General features: G+C 44.4%; 1 protein-coding gene and 1 long non-coding RNA gene across 13 annotated transcripts in view; one reads left to right on the forward strand and one right to left on the reverse strand.

Moving 5' to 3' along the window:
• Window positions 1–18,512, forward strand: part of AFF2 (ALF transcription elongation factor 2) — a 386,246-nt gene that overhangs the window by 250,711 nt on the left and 117,023 nt on the right. The window lies entirely within an intron of this gene.
• Window positions 703–7,478, reverse strand: LOC310754122. Its single transcript, XR_014543627.1, has 3 exons — window positions 7,321–7,478; window positions 3,064–3,189; window positions 703–2,062 (listed from the first exon to the last, which is right to left on the reverse strand). It is a non-coding gene; the product is annotated as an uncharacterized lncRNA (long non-coding RNA).

Raw genomic sequence — 18,512 nt, forward strand, 5'->3', positions numbered from 1 at the left:
CAGCAAAGTCACAATGCCTATAAAATCCAGGATGGACAAACGTAGCTGGTCTCCTGCTCCAGGTCTAATAACTAATCCACAGGTACTTTGCGAAGAAGAAGGAAAGGTCAGTCTCAGTACTGAAACAGCTGTGCTGAAAACCTCGAAATGAAAAGGCTCAGTCTAAGGTGGGGCAGGGTTCATAAATGCTGGCAAAACATTGATGGACATAAATTGATGGGCTGTAGTGAAACACGTTGCATTTGTGGTAGTGCATCTGTGGGCCAAACCAGGTGATACGTTTTGTGATTTGGGAGCAGGGAGGCAGTCAAAGGTCCTGAAAGTGTTAGCTGATACAGTGGGGCAAGTAGGTGATCTAACTGGAAGCTTTGCCTTATCAGTTGGGGGGAGGGCAGTAAACTCAGTGGCGGAGCAACTGCTTTCCATGCAGGAAGTCCCAGGTTCAATCCTCAGCATCTTCCTGTAGGGCTGTGATTGACTCTAGAGAGCTGCCACTAATCAGTGCAGGCAATTCTGAGCTGGATGGGCAAGGGTCTGGACTCAGTATAAGGGAGTTTTCTGTCTTCCAGTTTCCTCCATTCTCCCTCAGTGATGCTGTCATATAAGCACATCTGATTAGTTATGCAGCACCTTGATACCACCAGATTCATTCTGTGACCCCTGATTGGCTGGAATCTTATACTGATTGACAGAGAGAAAAGGGGGCAGGGTGACAACACAGCAGAAGTATGTATTGTGAAATGTGGGGGGGAGGAGGTGAACATTCAGAGATGTAGAAGGACTGGGATGGGTTGTCTCTTTTGAAAGCATACCTATCACACAGAAAATATTCACAGGCGAGCGTTCAGTGCAGCGTTAATAATAGACAATTCAGATTATATTTAATGCAGACAAATAATTAAGATTGGTGTGCCCCTGCAGATGAGGCTATTCTTCAAAATAATTTACAAATGAATATTTTAATTTGTTTTCATTATTCAAATGACTCACATGCATCTTAACCTCCCCGTCAGAATAAAATATTTGCTAGCCCGGTCTAATAAGCAGCCTACTCTTGACATGTTTATAAATTACTTTAAAAGATTCTGTGACAATGGGAATTTAATTTGGTTATATTTTAATGACCCGGTGCTGAATAATTTGCATGTGCATCTCAGGCCTAATTGGTACTTTAAAGGAGGCAGGAACAAGCTGCCCAACCATAAGAAAAAAATGTAAGCGTGAGGCCTTTGATGTACTATTGAAAAAGAATTTCACAAATTGGTTCAGCCATTAGCTCTCCATTTTGAATGTCAGTACACACATGGCTACGTAGTGCTTTTGGTACCCAGTTGCCTCAGAAGCTAAAATATAGTGATGTGCTATTTTCCCCCCATTTCTTCCTTCCTTCTCTAAAGAAGGCAGGGCTCCTCCAGACAACCTGTTTTTATTGAGCATTCATCCTGATCTATTTGCACAAAGTTTATGTGGAGGTTAGATGATCTTTATTGAGCATTCATTCCGATTTGTTTGTGGGGCGGTTATACAACAATGAACACCCAACCTGATTTACTAGTGGGTTTTTCTACATCTTCCTTTTAATCATCTGTTCATCCTATACTTTGCAGTTATTTGCACATCACTTTCCTGATCTGAAAATGAGCTCTTTTAAAATATAAAGTAGATTTGTTGTGCTAGGATGACTGAGCACATTAATCCACATTAATTGTGCAAATCTAAATTTGCGGCATATGCTTGTTTTCCTCCCACAAGATAGTGACAGTCTAGGAGTACCCCTATTGAACTCAGAACTTCAGGGTTTCGGAGGACAGGTTTAAAAACAGCAGAGCAGAGCTGATCCCATTGTGTTACAATTTCAGGAGAGACAGCCATTTGATTCTTGTGAGACTGAGTTGATGTAGCAGTTGCGAGTGTGTGGCATTGGTTAGAGGAAAGGTGCCTATAACATGTTGCTGGGTGGCAATGGAGCTCCTCTGATGTGACCGCATATTACCAGTGTGTTGGAGTCATTGCTCAACCCTAGATGCTTCTTGCTCATATGCTGCCACTTTCATCTCACACACTGAAACAGAGAGATGAAAAGGAAGAGAGTGCTACTTAAGTGTCCCTAAATTATAGACCAAAGGCACATAATGCTGCAAACTTGCCAAAGCTAAGCAGATCTGAATCTGGTCAATTCTTGCATGAGAAACCACTTGATACTAGGAATGGAAAGGTCTGTCCAGTTTCTTATTTTCAAATCTTAAATTTAGTTCCCCACATTTTGCAGCAATTTGTTAATTAGTTAAAAAAAAAAAACCCTCACGAAAATTCATCAGCATTTTATTGCAAATTTCTCCCATTAATCTCATTTGTATGGCATGCACTTCTCAGTAATGTACACATCTTTGTGGTCAATTTCCCCCAATATAATGCATTTTGTATCTTATTTTGACTAAGATCATCTTCATATTTGTGCGCATTTTACCTTGCTATATGTATTTTTGTAAACATTGGTTAGAGAACTGCATCACAAATTTCAAAAGATAGCTGTGTTTTAGTTTGCACATTGTTTCAGAAATCATGGATTTTTGCTCCATCCCTACTTGGTATGTCAAGTAGTTTGTCACCTTGAATTTCAGTGAAGAAAGCAGCAATGTAAAATGTAACACGTGGGCCCTGTAACAACAAAATATTGCAGCGTGGAGTGCTTCTGTTCAGTTTTCTAGTCAATAGAGAGACCAAGTAACAGGAACCCCATTTAGCAATGGTAAAACTAATATTGATGCAACCATGTACAGAATAGCGGAATAATGCAGTTTAACTACATACAATGCAGGCCAAGGCCACAAAATGAATACATGCTAGGGCCACGATGTAAGCATTCATACAGTTCGTACACTTGCAGCTCCTTTCGTTCTTCTTCAAAACACCAGTTGAAGAATATGGATGGGTGGCAGTGATTAATCTCTTATTGCATCAGTTATCTTTTATACATCTTTCTTCCTTTCAGGTAAAGATCATTCCTGATAATCCTAAAAGCATACTTTTGGGGAGGAGGATGAATAAATAATCGATTGCTACCTTTTATTTGTTCAGTGGCCTTTGCTGGTATTATTTGTAGTTTATTGTTGGCATTCATCTGTCTTGGGCCACAATGGAAGAGTGTGTCTTCAGGGGTAAAGTCTAACCACTGGAGAGATATAGTGCCTGTGGATATAGGGGAGAACTCATAGTTTCTACCTTCCGTGTTGTTTTTGCTGCGTTTGCAACACTGAAATAACTTCCCTAGGGTACAAGCCTGGGCAGCGAGTATGGAGGTCCTGGGCTACCCAGATAGCAAGTGCCCCCTATTGGCCCCACTGCTGTCACCCAAAGAAAAGCAGAGAAATAAATTTGCAACAGCTTGGCTACAGGAGTTGCCGGAAGGAGGCATACAAGGCGCCATTCAACTGCCTTTCAGACTTCACTCCAGATTTGTGTAGGGTGTTAGTCCTTGGCCTTTTCTTGGTTTATTGTACTCATCTGCTATTTTGTACATGTTTGCATCAATATTACTTTAATTGCGTGGACAGGCGGAGTCCCCAGATCCCGCGCGGTCCCCCCGTCATGTGGAATAACGACTCAAGACCACGTGCTATGGGATTAAATTGGCCACAACTTTATTAAATTTCAAATGTGGGTAGACCTTGGCTCAGGCATTGGGCGTTCTCCCTCCCCAGTCCCCAGCCGGGGACCTAGGGAGCATCAGGGTTATCCAGTGTGGGGGGGGATGGGCTGGCTCTGGAGAACATATGTTCAAGCAGAGATAGCCGCCCCCGTAACGCCGCCGCCGCAGGGGAGAGCAATGACGACCTTTCGGCGTACGGTCAAAGCCTCCCTTCAGAAAACCCCTTTAACGGGGAACCCTGGTATCGCCGCCGCAAAGAGGAAGATGGACAAAAGGATTCCGCCCAAGGCCTGATACCGCCAAAGTTGTGACATTTTGCTACGGGAAAGGCGAAACCTGCCAATGCAGGGAAATTCCTTTCCGGCCCTTTAACAGCGACCTTAACGTAGCAGCGCCCGCGTACCTGTGAAGAAAAGTTAACCTGCAAAACCTGTGAAGAAAAGTTAACCTGCAAAATAAGACATTAACTGAGGGTGGGTAGGGTGGGAGAAGCTCTGGAGCCAAGTGAGGATTCCCAGGTAAGATCCTCCCTCTATTGTGTGGGCAGGTAATCCCTCCCCTACCTGGCCTGGTCTCCTTGGCAACGCTTCCCCCAGGTGGGACTGGACAACTGACTGAGGTAGGCGGAGACCTCCAGGTATCCCACCTGAGGGAAGGCAAAGCCAAGCCTATGCTGTTGGAGCCGCGCCAGATCTAGGGGCTGCACGTGGCCATGCAAAGGGCGCCCCCCGTTTTAAGCGGGGAGCGGTCATTTTTGCTAAAATGGGAGATCCTTATTCTACTCACAGAGCTCTATTTCCAGAGTGCTTTAAGAATCAGTCCCTCTTTTCCTCTTGAATAGTGGCAAATAGGAATCTTCTACCAATTCTCAGGGACGCGGGTGGCGCTGTGGGTAAAAGCCTCAGCGCCTAGGACTTGCCGATCGCATGGTCGGCAGTTCGAATCCCCGCAGCGGGGTGCGCTCCTGTCGTTCGGTCCCAGCGCCTGCCAACCTAGCAGTTCGAAAGCACCCCCGGGTGCAAGTAGATAAATAGGGACCGCTTACCAGTGGGAAGGTAAACGGTGTTCCGTGTGCTGCGCTGGCTCGCCAGATGCAGCTTGTCACGCTGGCCACGTGACCCGGAAGTGTCTGCGGACAGCACTGGCTCCCGGCCTATAGAGTGAGATGAGCGCACAACCCTAGAATCTGGCAAGACTGGCCCGTACAGGCAGGGGTACCTTTACCTTTACCTTACCAATTCTCAGGGGACACGGGTGGCGCTGTGGGTAAAACCTCAGTGCCTAGGACTTGCCGATCGTATGGTTGGCAGTTCAAATCCCCGCGGCGGGGTGAGCTCCCGTCTTTCGGTCTCAGCTCCTGCCCACCTAGCAGTTCGAAAGCACCCCTAAGTGCAAGTTGACAAATAGGTACCGCTTTATAGCGGGAAGGTAAACGGCGTTTCTGTGTGCTGCACTGGTGCTGGCTCACCAGAGCAGCTTCGTCACGCTGGCCACGTGACCTGGAAGTGTCTTCGGACAGCGCTGGCTCCCGGCCTCTTAAGTGAGATGAGTGCACAACCCTAGAGTCGGACACGACTGGCCCGTACGGGCAGGGGTACCTTTACCTTTACTACCAATTCTCAGCACCCTTAACTATAGTTCCTGGGATTTTGTTTAGGGGGAGCCATGACACTGTTTTAATGTATAGTGCAGGTGGACTCTTAAGATCAGTTCTCCACATTTTCACACCAGTTAATAAGCCAGAATAGCTCAGTCAGTAGAGCATGTGACTTTTAATCTTAGGGTTCTGAGTTTGAGCCCCACATTGAGCAAAAGATTCCTGCATTGCAGGGGGTTGGACTAGGTAACCCTTGTGATCTCCTCCAATGCTACAATTCTATTATTCTAATTATTATTATTATTATTATTATTATTTTAAAAACCTCATGAAATTTTATTAATATTTCTGTGCAAATTTCACTTCATATATATGTTTGTATGCCAATTTCGCCCAATATACAAAAATTTTTTCAATGCAGTTTTATGCTATTTCCACTAGTATGTGCATTTTCATGGACACTTTACCCCAGTATGTAAATTTCTGTGCACGTGACTTGATCGACGAACTGCATTGCAAAATTCAGAGCAGTGAGGCTTTCAAAGGATGGCTTCAGCTTATGTATTGTTTTGGAAAGTGAAAATTATGGAGGTTCACCTTCCAATGAGAAGTAGATAAAAAATTCTCCCCCGTCCTCCTCCAGTGTATACAAACATTGCTGCTGCCATGTGGTAGCATGATGCAAACACACAGGTTGATGAAAAGCAACAACAGGATTAAGCTTTTGTTATCCAAAATCTTAAACCACTTGCAGCCTAAGATCTGCATTTGAAATGCAGACCCTCCAGACCCCCCCCCCCAACCGTCATTGCTCTCACCATGAGTAAAGTAACTCACCCGCAATCTAGGAATGGGGGGTTGGGGAGACTATTCATAATCTTTAAAAGTCAATTGGATAGGATAATACAGTTATCACTTACACTGCTAAGCTAATAGAATAAAATTTGAGAAAACAATTAGATTTTACAGAGTTATTTCTCCAGAGCTAGACATTAAAGTAATTTCAAAAGGCACCACTGTCCTTAACTCCGTTTAAGAGAAACATCTCTCCACGTTTGATTTCAGCTTTGATTTCAATAGTACCAGACGAATTTGAGGGTTTTGTATAAATCATAAACTTTCTACGTATCCTTCATTTTAGAATCTTGGGGTGTCCCCCATGGATTCCTTTAAGGTTAGAAGTTGTATAGGCTGTTGCAGGGTGTATGTGTGTCTTTATTCTAATATTGAAGAGGAACTGAAGCTGTTGACCTGTCTTGACCTTTAGTGCTAGATTAAAATTCAAAGAAGCTGCCATGGCAACTGTGCCTTGAAAATTAGATCCTGACAGATATGCCTAAAAGAAACTTAAAACTGCAAGTGTTGCTTTGAACTCTGGAGAAAGATTGCTTACCATTGTCAAAGACTGCTCCTTAATTGAAATAATCTGCTTTTCCCCTTTACTTGTATATATATAAAAAAGAAAGGACAAACGGAAGGAAAAAAAGAAATGGAAGAATGAAAGATTTTATCTTTTGAAGAGATTTATTTGTTAAGGCTCCCCACCTGTGCTATACTTTTAAAGGAAAATTATACTGCTTTAAACTGTATATTAAAAATCCTGGGAACTGTAGTTTTTTAAGAGTGCTGAGAGTCGTTAGGCAGGGAGGAAATTTGCCACTAATATTAGAAGGAAATCTCAAGTTGTATGAAATTTCTAGTCAATAATTCCTAATTTCATTGGTAATTGGACCAATGCAGTTATTGTCATGTTTCATGTAAACAGTAGTTTCAGAACCCAGTTGGGTGGTGCTTAACCCCTTCCCCTTCTGACATGTTTCCTGGTGAAAATGCTCCCTCTGGGTCCAGGCTGGAGCTACCATGGCCAGCAATGGAGTCTTACTTCTCTAAGCAAATAGGAATTTAAAGGGATGACATATGGGATCTCTGCAGAGGGAAAAGTTAATCTCCCCCATCCCGCCTCATGTCCTCCTGGTGCTGCTTCCTCCCCTCACTCCTGGCTGTTGTTTGTTTACATTTTTATAAAACCTTCACACTGATGGCATTGACATCACGTGGATATTGTGGTACTCACAGCTTGGTTCCCCCGTACCTGTGTGGTGGTGAAAGGAGAAAGTTGTGACATATACACAAGCCTTCAGAAACCACCAGCTTATCTGGGGGTTGACAGACTTCTATAAAATGTGAGCTGTTGACATTATGATGTCATCAGCTGGAGGAGGGGCTATCTGTGTAATTTAAAGAGGCAGTCTGTAAATTGCCGAAGAGAGGAAGCATCCTAAAAGTAAGTAATTCTAAAGAAAAAATGGTTATTTGATTGCTTCCATATTTGTGGGCAGGTGTGGGTGGGTGTAAACACATAGACATTCCTTATTAGAGATACTTATGTCAGATTAGAATGTGTTCTGGATACATTCAAAGATCACCATTCTAGCCTTTGATGTTTTGGGTCCTATGTCAGGTGCTCCCATCATAATAGCCCATCATGGCCAAAAGTGCCCTTTGAAGCCCACCACCATCCATGCATAAGGTCAGTCTCCAAGGAGTAGGAAGGGAGGTGCAGTCAGCAACTGCTCCATGGACCCTTGGCTAAAGTGAGTGACCTTCATCCATAATCAATAAACAAAACTGGAGTTGTCTCATTTTTCTTTGCCTTTTGGCAAAATTTGGGATTAGTACTGCAATCTGGCACAGCTGTTTCCAAGATCGCACATTCTGTGTTCTGTGGGCAGTTCTGCCCAATTAATCTCTTTTTCTGTTTATTTATTTTTATGTATTACATTTATATCATACCTTTCCTCCAAGGAGCTGAAGTTGGTGTGCATGGTTCTCCTTCCCCATGCTATGCCAAAAGTGAGTGACTGGTCACCCAATGAGCCTCATTGTTGAGTGGGGATTTGAATTCAGGTCTTGCAAATCTTAGTGCAACACTCTAACCACTACACCACAGTGGCTCTCAGTTTTTGACAAAGCCAATGGTACCCTCTCCTGCAAGCAGTAGTACATGAAGTGAAAGCACACTTCCAAGTTTTAATAAGAAATAAAATTGGTTAATTGCATTTCTTGTAATGTGACCATTTCGCTCACCTGGCCTTTAATTCTGCAATCATTGCCTACCGACCACAGGAATAGGGGCCAGTGGGGAGAGGGTTCTGTGCCAATAACAAAGCTAAATAACAACAAGAAGAGTAGTGAACTCTCCAAAGGCACACTACGGTGGCATGTGCTGTTTATCAAAATGTATAAGCATATAGCAGTAACAGGGACTTTGTAAACACATTATAGGAAACTATGAAAGATAAACCACTAAGGTGCCATTTTCCAAACCCCATAAGCACCAAGTTAAGAGACTAGCATCATAAAGGAGATCTGTGTCGTTAAAAATATTTGTTTTCGTCGGATCTTATTGTGCTTTGGGCCCAGTGGACTAATCCCTTTTTATCCTTGGGAAATGGTGCCATTTAACGAATCCACAGCTAACTAGAATAGGCCTGGAAAAACTGAGATGGCGCAGGCTAAGCTTATGTGCAATGCGAACTTGTTAGAGATTGTCACAAGCCTGATAAGCTGGTTGTGTACTCTGTGTTGAATTAAGAACAACAACAAAATAGTATTGTAAAAGTGACTTCTGCTGGGGTTTTACAGAGTCTGGATGCAAAGGGTTTGGTTTTTAGGAGCCCTCCAAACTGGGTTTTTTTTTGGGGGGGGGCTGTTGGGGAGGAATTCTGCAACGTGCCATGGATGCAGTAAAGCCACATTCAACCCATACATTTAAAGCACTATGATACCACGTTAAACATCCATATCTTCCCCCAAAGAATTATGGGAGCTGTAGTTTGTTAAGGGTGCTGAGAGTTGTTAGAAGACTCTTATTACCCTCACAGAGCTACAACCAGCAGAGTTCCCTGGGAAGGGGGAATGACTGTTATACTACTCTGAGAATTATGTTCAAAGTGCCTTAAATGCACACTGTGAATGAGGCCTAATTGTACATTAGTGGTGGATTTATAGTGGACCATCCACACATCATTCTAATTTTTTTAGTTGTTCTGCGATGCTTCCCCAATGTTACTGAATTATTGTTGTCTGGAGGGGCAACAAAAGCAAGAGTGTACCAATTGGAGATGAAGCAGTATGCCTGCCTCCCCTGGTGCAAGCAGTATTGAAAACAGCATCATATATAGTTGCCCCAATGCCACCATGAGCATTAATCCTCATGAACAAAGCTGGAGGGACCCCTAGTCTCAGCAGACTAAATGCTTGGTCATGAGGCAGGGCTTATCCTGAAACCTAGCAGACACAGCTGACGTCTGCCTTATACTCTATTTTTTCCCCTCACTAAAAGTGACTAAGCATGCAGTGAGCAAAGCAGAATTAATGCATCATATTTAAAAACACAAAAAACAAACAATAAATCCATTAAAGAATAATGACTTCCAAATGTGACAAATTTGCAGATTAAAGCTCATTGAATATGCATTGAAATGATTGATGGGAATGGCTCAGAAAGAGCTATTGCAATCTATTGGATCAATAATCCTGTCCCCTCTCCTCAAACCCACCCCTAGAAACTGCTAACTGCCTGATGAAAGACATACTTCGTTAGGGAAGACAATCAAAAGCAAGGGCATTAATAGAATGAACAAGTGCACATAGCAGTAGTTTACTGTTTATGTTGCTTACCCGTCCTTCTATCAACCGGTAATACAATATTTCTAAGCATTTGCATTTGTTGTGGAATGTTCTGCTAATGCCACTCGGACATCATTTAAAAGGAGGAGTCTCAAAAAAACAACCAGGTACATGTATTGATTGGACAAATTGCTTTATCAGTGTGAACCTTTCTAGGCCAGTTGTTTCCAGTCAACTGACACTTCAGGGCCAGCCCTACCATTAGACAGAGTGAGGAAGCTGCATGAGGTGAATCAGTTGTGCTAGTGGAAGACAGAGCTATGTTGCCCACAAAGTCTGCCCTGTGCCCTCTCAGATAGACTACTGCTCTCAGGAGAACACTGTCCCATCAGCAGTGTTGAAGTAAGTTTCAGGGGCCAGCCTGATCAGCTACTTAAAATGGAACTGGGCAAGGGGGGCAGCATCTTGTCTCCACCACAGAGAGCCAGTGTGGTGTAGTGGTTAAGAGCGGTAGTCTCGTAATCTGGTGAACCGGGTTCGCTTCCCCGCTCCTCCACATGCAGCTGCTGGGTGACCTTGGGCCAGTCACACTTCTTTGAAGTCTCTCAGCCCCACTCACCTCACAGAGTGTTTGTTGTGGGGGAGGAAAGGAAAGGAGAATGTGAGCCGCTTTGAGACTCCTTAGGATAGTGATAAAGCGGGATATCAAATCCAAACTCGTCTTCATGCCTTGGACTGCAGAATATTCTGAGGATGAAAGATCCATGTTGCCACATGGCAAACCATCAAACAAGCACTTTGTGGATCGAGGGCCCGACCCCCGCTAAGTGAAATAAATACACAAGGACACGTGATATAAGGTTAATGGGCAAGGAAAGGCCACAACTTTATTGATTACAGCAGTGAAAAGGTCGAGGGCCCGACCCCAGCTGAGGGACGACGACGAATGAGGAGGAGGTGGAGCTGGTGCCACAGCATTAAGCTGCTACACACACACCCCGGAGGCACCTGGTTGGCTGCCTCCGGTGGGCGTGGGCACCAGCCAGGTAAAGAGGGGAGGGGGCTAAGGCCCCCTACCAGGGGCGGAGCTCGGTCTCCCGCCCACAACCACTCCCCTCTCTTCCAGGGAGGAGAGTCTTTGTCACGCTCCTCACTCATTGAGCTTCTTATCTGGTCATGTGTAATGGTGCAGAATCAAGAGAAGTGACTATACCTCAAGTGTTAGATTAGGAACATCAAAAGATCCTACTGAATCAGGGCCCATCTTGTCCAGCATCCTGTTCTCAGAGTGGCTAACCAGATGCCTATGGGGAAACCTGTAAGCTGGACCAAAACACAAGAGCACTCTCCCTTCCTGGGGCTTCCAGCAACTGGTATTCAGAAGCACTACTGCTCCAACCATAGAAGCAGAGCATAGCCATTATGGCTAGTTGCCATGGATAGCCTTGTCCCCCAATAATTTTTCCAATCCTCTTACAATGCTTTGCAATGTATGCATTGCAGGGAAAAGGTCCCGTGTTCAATCTCTGGCATTTCCAACTTAAAAAATAAATAAACCAGGTAGTTGGTAACATGAAAGAGCCTTGTCCTAGATCTCTGACTGCTGTCAATCATCACAGGGCTCATCCATACCACCACTTGTCCTGTGCCTAGAAAGCACATTTCCAAGAAGTTTTCTGCTTGGCCCACTCTTTTTGGACATAGGTCCAAGCAGTTTTGCCTTTGCCCCACTGCTTGCCCGGGAAAATCTGCTCCTGAGTGCTAAATCAGAACAAATGGCAATCTGCAGAAAACCTGATTGTTGTTGGCTCCAATTCAGTACTAAAGATTGGGTTTCCCTGGGGAGAAGCAGCAGGGCAAACAGAGCTGTGAATAAGCCCATAGACAGTTCTGATCTGTATGGAAGAATTGTCTGCCCTGGTATAAGGCAGCTTCTTATGAAATGGCTAATAGGGTAGAGATCATGGGATCTCATAGTGGATGTGAAACCATAATCAGTGAACCTAACCAGAACCTCAAAGAACTCCACTGGTACAAGATCCATGGGGTGGAGGTGAGGGGGAGAAGGCTGCACTAGCAGGATGATTTTAAGATCTCTTAACGTTGTCCTCATTGTATATAATTTAAATCCCTGAGTGGCATCCCTGATCCCTGCTCAACAGCACAGGAGTGTAGAAATCAATATGAGCCTAACATGAAGATACCTAATGTCAGAGTAATGTCTAGCTTTGTGGTGCTCTGTAATAATACGCATTGTGCTAGCTTTTAGGACTAAGAGTGCTATTGTATTTATGACCCTCTGTGCGATGCTAAGAATTCCATTAAGTGCAAAGATAAAACAGCATAAACTTGGCCAGTAAGCAATGTCACCTGTGGAGGGTGGGGTGGGAATAGGTCCACTGAGGGGGGAGGAATGGATCCCTTGAAAATGAAGCTTAAGAAGGTGTGTGGGAGAAGGGAAGTAGGGTAGACTTGTCGCTAAGAAAGCAATCCTAGACACAAGAAGCTGGCGTAAAGCAAGCTGGTGTAAGGTGAGCTGGTGTAAAAGCTATACCAGATCCAAACCCTGTTCAGCAGCGGGTCTACAGCTCTACTAAAGCCTGGCAGAGGGAAACCAAGTCTTTAATGTAGTGCTTTACATTGGATTTCCAGGTCGCATGACCAAGCTAAATGGGTTTAGGCTCCTGCTTAAGTGCCTCCTCTCTAATCCTGCCACCAAAATGGAATGCTCCACTTTGGGGACTTCCACTGGCCTTGGCTGAGCCAATTTTGGCTCAGCTGATTGAGCCCTGGCTGAGCCAGGATCAGCAAGTTATGCCACCATGAACCCAGATGAGCTGAGGATTGAACTGAATGTCTACTGCATCCTAAACTGCTTATCCTGGCACATCTTGCCATAGGATTCCCCCCAAAGTGATGGAGCTACAAATTGGGAAAATCCCCTTGTGCTGGACCCAGAAGCTGCATTTAGTGGCAAATGCTAATGGTACAATTGCTGACAAGAGCCAGACCTTGTCAGCATACAACACCTCTGCTCAGAGATGGGTCAGCCCCTTGGGGGTGGGGGTAACATGGTTGCCCGACCTTCCTGGGAGGGACCCCAATGCAGTATGAAGTTGCTGACCTTGCAAGATGGGCCCTTCCAATATGGAAAGTGCTAGCTTCTTGTTTTTCCTGCCACAGCAGGTAGGCTGATGAGGCCTCAGCTGATACCATCTCTCCCCCTGCCTTAGATGCTCCTCTTCACAGGGCAGGTGGAACTGGTGGTCTCTGTGAGGGGGAAGGATGGGCCATGCCCAGTTGGTGAGAATGAAGACAATGGACTATGAATGGACAATGTTCTGAAACCTGCAAACTCCATGACATTTAGACTTTCCACAATGAAATCTTGGCATTCAGATCTTTCTCCTCTCCACTTACTGTATTTCAGTGCACAAACCAATAGAGTCGCTCTTTCTCCCACTGCAGTCAGGCTGCAGGAGATACTGAATTCTAAAGTGGCTCCATATTCTGAATATACTGTACTTAGTTTGTATAATGCAGACAGATGCATAAAGTTGTTGTTTTTTTCTTTTATTAGACCCCCACTGTAATTGTTAATAGCAAATTGCAAACCCATTCTTGAGATGGCAGGGGGTGGAGAAGAGAATGGCTGCCTCTGGTGGCACTAAAATTCAGGCAATGCAGCTTCTTTCCGTAGAAAATTACTCAGTCTGAAAACCACAAACCCATTTGATAATATTTATGTACAGGTTCCCTCATTTCTCCAGGAATGGCACTATGAAATTAATGCTCAGAATACCTTGGAGAATCCTGGGACAATTTTTGTTATAACTTTCCAATATTCCAGTTTTAACTAAGGCGTATCTCAAGTAGGGCAGAATGATTTAAAATCAAGGCAATTTAATTCCATGAATGAGGCTGCAATCATATACCCACTTGAGCCATACTTCTGAGTAGACGTGCACAGGGCTGTTCTGTGAAATCATTGCTTTAAATCATGTGCCACTGAAACATCTTCATGTATTTCTTAAGAAATAATGCAATTCTTATCACTAACTCATGCTAATTTACAAATAAATAGAATATTGTTTACACTGTGTATGAGGGGATACTGGATACTTCATGTTTTTTTTAGATGTACAGTGGTACGTCGGGTTAAGAACTTAATTTGTCCCAGAGGTCCGTTCTTAACCTGAAACTGTTATTAACCTGAGGTACCACTTTAGCTAATGGGGCCTCCTGCTGCTGCCGCGCTGCCAGAGCACGATTTCTGTTCTCATCCTGAAGCAAAGTTCTTAACCCGAGGTACTATTTCTGGGTTAATAGAGTCTGTAACCTGAAGCGTCTGTAACCTGAAGCATCTGTAACCTGAGGTACCACTGTACTGATTTATACTAAGCTTACAAGGTGCTTGGAACATAGAAAGCTTAGACCAATGGTTCATCTAGCTGTGTAGACTGCCAATGGCTCTCCAGGGGATTATCTGGAGGTTGTAGGGTCCAGTCGTGACCAACTCTGGGGTTGCGGTGCTCATCTCGCTTTATTGGCCGAGGGAGCCGGCGTACAGCTTCTGGGTCATGTGGCCAGCATGACTAAGCCGCTTCTGGCGAACCAGAGCAGCGCACGGAAACGCCGTTTACCTTCCCACTGGAGCGGTACCTATTTGTCTTTGATGTGCTTTCGAACTGCTAGGTTGGCAGGAGCAGGGACTGAAAAATGGGAGCTCACCCCATCGCAGGGATTTGAACCGCCAACCTTCTGATCGGCAAGTCCTAGGCTCTGTGGTTTAACCCACAGCGCCACCCGCGTCCCTTCACTGTTTAACCTAGGAGTAGACAAATTCATGAGGACAAGGCTATCAGTGGATCCTAGCCACAATGGCTATTTTGTAGCTCCACTTTCAGAAGTTATGTGCCTCTGAATTCCAGTTGCTAAGAATCCTAGTGCAGAGAGTCCCTCTTTGTGGACTTCTCATTAGGGCATCTGGTTGGCCATTGTGATAAAAGAGGATGCTGAACTGGGTTAGCCATTGGCCTGTTCCAGCAGAGCTTATATATCTAGAGAGCAGGATTAGAGCTAATGTTCAGAATGCTCACAGTGGTTATGTTTCTAGTTTCTTTTCCATATAAACTATGGGAGCATTATCTGAAATCTACAAATGTTCCATTTACCTTTAATTTCCCGATTGACCCATAATGGGCCAATAGCAGAAATAAAAACTATAATGTGTATGATGATTGTTGACAAGAGAACCCATTTTGTGGAGTATGGTGTCCCCTCCTAGTTTTCAGGGTTGGAGCAATTATTGCCTGTTGCTTCAGCTAGGACAGGGCAGTCTAACACGCAGCCTGAGGGTCACATGCAGCCCTCAAGGCCATTTTTGGTGGCCCTCAGCAACATTTGACACACACACCACAATTCTTGCACTGCCTTCCCAAAGCCAGGTAAGCGAGGCACTGAGCTTTGGGAAGGAAGTGTGAGCGCTCTGACAGGATCATCCTACCTCCTTCCCAAAGCCTAGTTAGTGCATTCCCAGCTTTGGGAAGAAGGTGGGAGGGCTCCACAAACCTGCCAGAACCTTAGTGAACTTTGAGAAGGCAGCATGAGGGCTGAGGGAGCATCAAGTTTTGGCCTCACTCTCCCACAACCCTCATGCAACAAGGTTTCATGTTGAAGTACTCTTGTGGCCCACTTGGTATGAAAAATCAGAGTGCCCTGAGCTAGGACCAAGTGCAAGATAGTGCCTCCCTTCTCAGAACTGCCTTCATTTGCACCATTCCGCCTGGATGAAAAAAGGAGAGCTGAGGCAGCAAGGCCTCTTCCTTCAGTTTATTTGACTCCTCCTCCTTCCCAGAACTGTCTTCCAGGTGGGCACGATGCCCAAGAGTGTCTCTTTCTCAGTTTTATATTAAATTGCAAGGCATTATTTTTACGATTAAATTGCAAGGCGTTATTTTAAACTGGAGACTGCCTCAAACTCATTGGTAAATAGGTAATATGCAAATATAGTTAGGAAGTAAGCTAAATAGAGAGATCTGGCTGCTTCAGAGGGTGACATGAGACCCCCTCCATTGGGCTGGCCAAGTCCAACTGCCCCTTCCCTCTTCAAGCTGCCTCACATATGGGATTGAATCTGCTTAGTTTCTCCTTCCCCCCTCATTTTCTTCCCCACCCCTCCCCAATGCCTATTAAATTGTAAACCATTACTTGAAACAGTGAACTGCCTTGAGTGCATTGTTCAGATACTAAATAAATACAAAAATATCCTGCAGCTAATGAAGGATTCATCAGGAATGGCCAAACAGCCAACCACCCGAGCCTTCCATCAATTCTCCCTTTCCTTTCACACTGGATGGGAAATGGCTACCAGGAGTTCTTTATGCTCCCTGTAACCAGTTGATTAATTGACTTTTCTATGAACCTTGGTGACCTGAGGTTGAAATATCACCCAGAAAATAATGACAGAGGCCTTTTCCAATGGAATAGCGCTATAAAAATGCCAGTAAACCATCAATGAAGCATCCATGTTCAAGTTCAGCTCCCCCTTAGAAGTCAGGGCAGGTAAGGAAAGCTTTCAGGCTTATTGCCTATCATCAGAGGTAATGTGTATAGATATTTCTTACAGCAGGCCAAGCCCGCAACTGCTGTCAGTGTGGCTTTTATGTTTCCTCTGTGGGCAAAAAAACCTAAACTCTCAAGGGATTGGGGGGGGCGGCAAAATGTAGTGTCATCCACAAGCACTGGAGGCCATCACAGGAACTAAACCTTAGCTTAGTGCAAACACTGTAAACATTGGTTATAGTTTGTGGTTGATCTGGAGAGAGCTTAACTATGAGCCTGGGTTCAGACACTACCTGACATTTCTTGTACTTTACATGAGTTCGGTTTAGGAACAAATACAGAGCCAACACATGCTTCTCATACAGTTCTGCACTCACTATGCTGTCACACGAAGAAATGCTAGTGGGAACTGAGTTGTACATTGTGTCACAGGGCTGGCACCAATAATTGGCATGGTCAGCAATCTGCCAAAGGCTGACTCACTAGCAAGAGGGGGGCATTGACAAGAGCACCCTGCCTTGGGGGAGCCAATCAGGCACTGCTGTTGACATATTTGAGGGGACCAGGGCCCACCCAAGTTGATGGGCATTGTCATTCAAATGATGTGTCCATGCATGCCTTCTCCCAATATTTTATTCAAGTTGGCACTCCTGCCTGCTGATGTGTTTGCACTTCATGGACCACCCCATCACTTTGTCCCTCTCTCTTCTGATATGTAACAGTGCCCCACCTGCTGGGAAGCTAGCATAGCAGCCCCTCCCCTCCCGGCAAACTGATTCTGCCACAGCGCCTCATTCAGGAATGGATTTTCAAAACCATTGATTATTTTTACAAGCTTATGGTCACTCAGCTGTTGCCAAGAGCCTACCTCTTAATTATCCAATTAAAAAAGCAAACATTTATATCTCACCTTCCTTCCAGACACACAGTTCCCAAGTGGTCTCCCATCCAGGTACTAACTGGACCCAGAATTGCTTACCTTCTGCAATATGACTGCATCATCTGCCTCCAGAGACTCTTCTCAAAGTTGAATGGGGAGCCATCTGAGTGGGAACAGTACACTTCTTGAACTGAACCATTCATGTAGTTCTTTGGATCCCAGCCCTGTTCTTTTCCAAACTAAATGGAAACGGATTGTGCAGGCACTCTAAATACTATCAAAGTCAGGAACTATATTTCCTGGAAGGCCAGTTCGATAATGAAGTCAAGTATGGAAAATGAAGGCCCAGACCCATCTCACAAAGTAGCACACTGGCAAGTTCTGATACCATCAACGTGTCTGAGAAAATAGAAACTAGTGGCTGTCATTGTGTCCTTACGCTGTTGTCTTAGGTTTTATAGGTCAAAACCAGCCTTTTTATTGTAAACCTGAGTCCACAGGCTTCCTTTCCCCCCCTTTCTGATACGGTGGTACCTCGGGTTACATACGCTTCAGGTTACATATGCTTCAGGTTACAGACACCACTAACCCAGAAATAGTGCTCCAGGTTAAGAACTTTGCTTCAGGATGAGAACAGAAATTGTGCTCCGGCGGTGCGATGGCAGCAGGAGGCCCCATTAGCTAAAGTGGTGCTTCAGGTTAAGAACAGTTCCAGTTAAGAACAGACCTCCGGAACGAATTAAGTACTTAACCCGAGGTACCACTGTATTGCATAAGCTTCTCTGGGAGCCTTTTTGGCTAAATGATGAGGCTAAAAACAGCTTTAAATAAATACATGAAATTTAAGTATTACATATATTTGCATAGTTTATTCCCTCAGTAAAAATAAGAATATCTGGTTCCAGATTCCGAACAAATTTTGGGCACTGATCTCTAAATGACCTGGGAACAATCAACCATGAAAAGAAGAAGAAAAGGATTAAAATTCTTTAAAACAAACATTCAACACTGACAGCTGGCCTCTGTCAGTGTTTCAAAGTAGAATTAATCCCCTACCCACATTTTATTTTATTCTTTAGGCTAATATGAGTGACTTAAGCTTTTGTAAGGGGCACAGTTGTATATTCTGTTCCAAAATGATTTCCCGTTCCAAGTCCCTAACTTGAAATCAATCATACAGAGGAAATACT

Source organism: Podarcis filfolensis (genome assembly GCF_964270895.1).
Source record: "Podarcis filfolensis genome assembly, chromosome: Z".
Taxonomy (NCBI): Eukaryota; Metazoa; Chordata; class Lepidosauria; order Squamata; family Lacertidae; genus Podarcis; species Podarcis filfolensis.